The sequence below is a fragment of the Vigna unguiculata genome, chromosome 2 (genome assembly GCF_037176805.1).
Source record: "Vigna unguiculata cultivar grain cowpea cultivar isolate G323 ecotype 2 chromosome 2, ASM3717680v1, whole genome shotgun sequence".
Lineage (NCBI taxonomy): Eukaryota > Viridiplantae > Streptophyta > Magnoliopsida > Fabales > Fabaceae > Vigna > Vigna unguiculata.
In genome coordinates, this window is record NC_140793.1 from 7,794,158 (window position 1) to 7,799,778 (window position 5,621).

The following is a 5,621-nucleotide window of genomic DNA, read 5'->3' on the forward strand; positions in this document are numbered from 1 at the left end:
AGTATTATAATAATAATAATTATTATTTATACTATTATTATTATTATTTTGTTATTATTTTTATTATTATTTTATTATTATTATTATTAAATTTTTCATTTCATTTTATTTTATAATTATCTTTATCTTTTTTGTTATTATTATTATTATTATTATTTTATTTTATTTATTACTATTTTATTATTATTTTTATTATTATCAGTGTTTTATTTTATTTATGATTTTATTATCATTATTATTTATTATTATTGCCTTATTTTTTTATATTATTGTATTATTTTATTATTATTGTTTTATCTTATTATTTTATCTTATTAGTATTATTGTTTTACTATTATTGTCTCACTTTATTTTATTATTATTATTTGTATTATTTTGTTTTATTATTATTATTGTTGTTGTTGTTTTTTTATTATCATTATTATTGTTTTATTGCCCTTGCGATATTTTGAGGCAATGGTTATGTATTCTTCGTGCTTTTGTATATTGTTTGGTTGTTCAGGATTGTGTTGGACTATGATCCAGTCATGTGATTATGACTGAATAAACATATCTCATGTTATGGATTGTATGTATAGTGCTTGGGGTTCTTTGGAACTTGTTTCAAAGTGCCAAAAACCAGTAGTAGTGACGCTACTAGTGTGGTGCCTAACGACTTGGGGTGTGCTGCCTGGCGGCTTGGAGTGTGTTGCCTGGTGGCTTGGGGTGTGCTGCTTGGCAGCTTGGGGTGTGTTGCCAGATGATAAGGGAAAACTAGAGAAGCTTGGAACGCATGACACTTGGCGAAAAATGTGATCCCGCCAAGCGAAAAAGATCTGGTAAAGGCTCTGGAGAGCTATGGCGCCTAGTGGTGTGAGGTGCGACAAGGCTTTGGTATGGCACGTTGCGCTTGGCGGTGTGAGATGCCCGCCAGGCGGTCTGGAACCAGGTTCTGCCTAGCGACGCGAGAGGTGCGCTAGACGATTTTGGTGCAGAGTTGGTACGCGAGGAGGATTTCTACACAACTTTAGGTGATGTTCATGATGTGATGCTTTGGTTGGGGGCCTAGTTACAAGTGTATCTTGTATTGGGGTAACACGTGGCCACTCTAGGTTGTAGCCTGGTAGTTTAGGAAGTCCAGTGGAGTGTGCGAGATCGTGGCTCGTACGACGAGGTTTCAGATGATTGCCCTCTTTAGTGCATCTAATTGAGTTTGGTAGTCTAAAGACAACTACGAACTCCTGTTCGTTTTGGGGAACTCCACTTGGTGTCGCGGTGTGAGGTCGTGGCAAATTTATTCCCGCGTGTGGACTATTAGGTGGTGGCCTGTAGTCGGAGGGACGAGTAGACACTCGTGCAGCAAAGATCAATCAATGGACTCACCAAAGGGAGTAGAATTAATAGACGTCTAACGAAAGAGTTGAAAGTCGGGGAACTGAGAAAAAGGGAAATTTGCTAACACGTTTTATAGTTTTGAGATGCTTTACTTAATGTAATGTTTTATTTGTTTATTTACATGAGCTCACCCTATCTATGTGTGCTTGGCGATGATCATGTAACTTGTTACATGGGAGTAGGGATTGATGCAGGTGAGCAGGTGGATACGTAGAGACGGAGTGGGAAACACTTGGGGATTTTCACTGGTTTTCTATGGGCAGATTATGAATTATTTGTATTAGTTTTATAAACATTTTATAGTTGTAATACTTGAACGCCGCGAGTTTATTTTAGTTTGGCGCGTTGAAATAAAAGTTTTAAATTTTCCTGCGTTTGGGAAAATGAATTATCATAAATGCGCTTTTATACTTATATCCCTATTTTAATTATTTAAAGTAATAATATCCGACCAGGATGTTACAATCAACATAGAGTTTGAACAAACTCTTCTTCCTCAGAGATAGTTCTGTGCGGTAGAGCAGTTGATGTGGTTTTATGAGCTAAACGATGTATATTACGTCTGTAGCCTTTATTGTGGAAATCAATACTTTTGCATAAGGTTGTTTGATCTGGACGAGAATGAAGTTGTGTATCCTGGTAGAAGAAACAATGGTCTAGCATGTGACCTTTTGTCCTCAGTCAGATTTTTCCAAGTATTTAGAGTGCAATTCATTCCAAACACGGTATGGAACTTTAGTCATTTTTTTTAATTTTTAGTGTACATTTGGAGTTATTTTTACTAATATAGGGTTTCTATTGATTGTTCTGGTAGCTGTTGATAATCTTGCCCGATTACTTCCAAATGTTCTGTCAGCAAAAAATTTCATTTAACGATCTGGTGAAGTTGTACGATCCTTTGACAAAATTTTTTGAAATATATGTGGACACAAATGAGGGTGGAAGGATGGTATTATTTGGTTTTTGTCAGTATGTTGCATACTGTGGGTTCATTTCTCCTTGTTTCCTACATTTAAATTATGTAGGAAACAATGTATTTGTTCACAGGATCTTCTCGGTAGAAGGAGTTGAAATTGATTATAAGAGAGATTTTGACAATGGTTGTAGCAACAAAGTTGAAGTTGGTTATGTTGATTGTGAGAAAATATTAAATCCTTATGATGTTCGATCATCTTCTTTGGTATGGTTGATAGTTGTAGTTATGAGTTTATAATTTTGGTTTATATTTATGTTGTTAACACATTTTCTTTCAATGTAGTATCTGGATGTGAAGTTTGTGAAAGAAGGCTTGGTGAAGGGGAGAAACAATTATGTTCTAACAAATGGCCATTCACAATACTGGAACTGCAAGATTCGATGGACAGGCAGAAGTTCATTTGAGTGTTATCTAACATGTGGTTGGAAGAAATACTGTAAGAAGAATGGGTTGGTTGCTGGAGATCGTGTTCGATTTATGGTGCAGACTGACCAAACCAACGTCATCCAAATTCTGAAGATTTAGCATGTATAAATGTTTGTTGTTATTTTGGTTGTAAAACGAATGTATGGGACCTATGAACAATGTCTTTGTATTTGGTTTTCTTTATTTCAACATGTCTAATATTTTGTATGTCAACATTAAAATTTTTTGGTATGTTGGCATTAATGTTTGTCTAATATTTTGTATGTGAATATTAATGTTTTTTGTTATGTTTGCATCTTTGTTTATGAAGACCTGAATATATAATATTAAATAGAGTATGTATTGTAATTATATGTAGTATTTTTGATTGGTCTATGTTAAATAATTTCATTTTAGTACTTTATATTTTTTTAAGTAGATTATTAGAGTAAAGAAAATATTTGAATAAAAAAAAATATATATTATCAAATTAAAATTCTGAATGGATAGATTATTTGAATATCAAATAAGTTTGAATAAATTAAAATAATATATTATCAAATTTTGCATTATATGAAACGTAGAGGAAGAAAAATTAAAAGTTAATCAACTATTCTTAATAGCAATTTCTAAATAAAATTGGAAATTTATATAACTATTATTACGTAAAAATCCATCCAAGTTCATTGAATATAAGTATTCCAGTTCGAAATATTATTTACTAAAAAAAATTAAATTAATTTAATAATGTGTACCATGAAAATTAATAATTGAATGTCTACGATTAAGGTTGAGTATAATGTTAAATATTTATAAAAACTATAATAAGTTAAAGATAATAATATTTGTTACAATTATTATACAAAACTGAATTGAAAAACTAATTCGAAAGGTCGTGATTTGATGTAGTTAATATAGGTTAGGATAGTCATAATTACAATTCATATTTGATATATGAAAATGGATCACCATTTGTAGAGCTTATAACAATAATAATGTCAAATATGTGGGAGGTGCGCTAGAGAATGATGGTGGTTTGGTTAGTAAATACTCATTATTAATTGGGCTAGTTATAGGTTTTAGAGTCTTGGTTTACCTGAAAAAATTAATAACGTCACAGTTGTGCAAGGTCCATGGCATAATTATGGTGGTGTGTTTAGTAACTATATTTAGTATCAATTGGGCTAAATATAGGTTTCAAAAATAATTATTTTGATAACTAATTATTATACGAACGTACATGAACACCATTTTGACCTGATTGTGCTAGGTGTGCCAAATAATTATGTTGGTGTGAATAATAAGTAATAACATCAGTTTGTTGAATCTATGCATTTATTAAATGTTGTTTTGTTATTTTGGTGTATGGTAGATTAGAATTTTAATGCATCTGGCCAAATAAGCATCTCTTCAAGCAATAAAATGGTAAATTCAAGATATGATAAACCAACGTATATGATGACAGTAGGAACCCATTTACTTGGATCTCCATCTTTTCCTGCAATGCATTGAAACAAAAGCTCAAAACAGGACACCAAGTTAGCATATGAATGCAACACAATGAACCATTGATATCTTCATAAGTAGTCTCTGACAGGTATTTTTCACAAAATACAAGCACACAGGTATGTTAACATACAGTGCAGTCATACATTGTTAAAAACTTAATTGAAAACTACATTTGTGGTAGTAGTCAAAGGTTTGTTTTCATTGTCATGGATTAAAATCTTTAATCCTGACTTGATTTTAACTCTAGAAGCTACAACCTATAATTGACCATGACTAAAAACTGGTGTTGGCAAATACAACCCAACACAATATAAAGATTGTCCTTCAGATTTGTTAATGGTCATAGCATAAGACAACATGATCGGGAATTGTCTTCTAATTAGCTTGAATGGCCAAGGGGACTGGGATGGTGACATGGACATATGTGGAATGTAAATCTGTGTCCCTTTTGATTTTCCAGTAATAATCTTTGCACCGATTACATGGTTTGCAAGTTTAGTCGCTATTAATCGGCTACCATTACACAAACCTTGAGATTGATCCAAATTTCTTAAAAGCATAATTGGAGCACCAACCTTTAGCTTGATACTATGGTTTGGTAGTCCAGATGTTCTTAAAGAATTTACAAATTCTGGTGTAATACCATCGTATGCTTCAACTTCTGTTGGCTCAGAGGTATCTATGCAGTTAGAGCTTGGGTATTATTTAATTTCTCCAGAAATACATGGATCAGATTAAGTTGAGAGATCTCAGTGATGATTTAGTAAATTGTTAATTAGGAATAATGGCTCATCTGGAATTGATTCCAAAACAGATTGATTAATTTCATCAATTGTTTCAATTCGACTGGCTAGAATAGCTCTTGATATGAGGAATCCTTCATCTTTGTATTTTTGCATTAATCCTGGATATGTGCTATTGACAATGGCTTGGATAGGATCATTATATTTTGGTATTAGTAATTCTGATGGGATTTCTATATCAACTAATCCATCGTTTGGTTCATTCAATGAACCATTGCCAATTTTTATTATCCAGGAAGAAAACTCTTCAATTTCAGTTATAGTAGACTGCTGTAATCCATTTTGCCACAGTCGCATGTTCTTTGTCAAATTCATAATCTAGCAATGATCCAGAGATATGATGAGTTAATAGTAGCATGAACAATATCAGACCTGCTTTCACGTGGAATAACATGAAGTATTTGTCTAAAATCTCCTCCAAAAACTACTACTTTACCACCAAAAACTAAATCAGATTTGTTCTTTTCTCTCATGATGTCTTTTAAAGTTTGATCCAATGCTTCAAAACAATACTTGTGTGCCATTGGTGCTTCATCCCAAATTATAAGGTTTGC

General features: G+C 32.4%; 1 pseudogene; it reads right to left on the reverse strand.

Moving 5' to 3' along the window:
• Positions 1-4,401: 4,401 nt before the first annotated feature.
• LOC146888294 (uncharacterized) lies at positions 4,402-5,364 on the reverse strand (annotated as a pseudogene).
• Between the last annotated feature and the right edge of the window lie 257 nt (positions 5,365-5,621).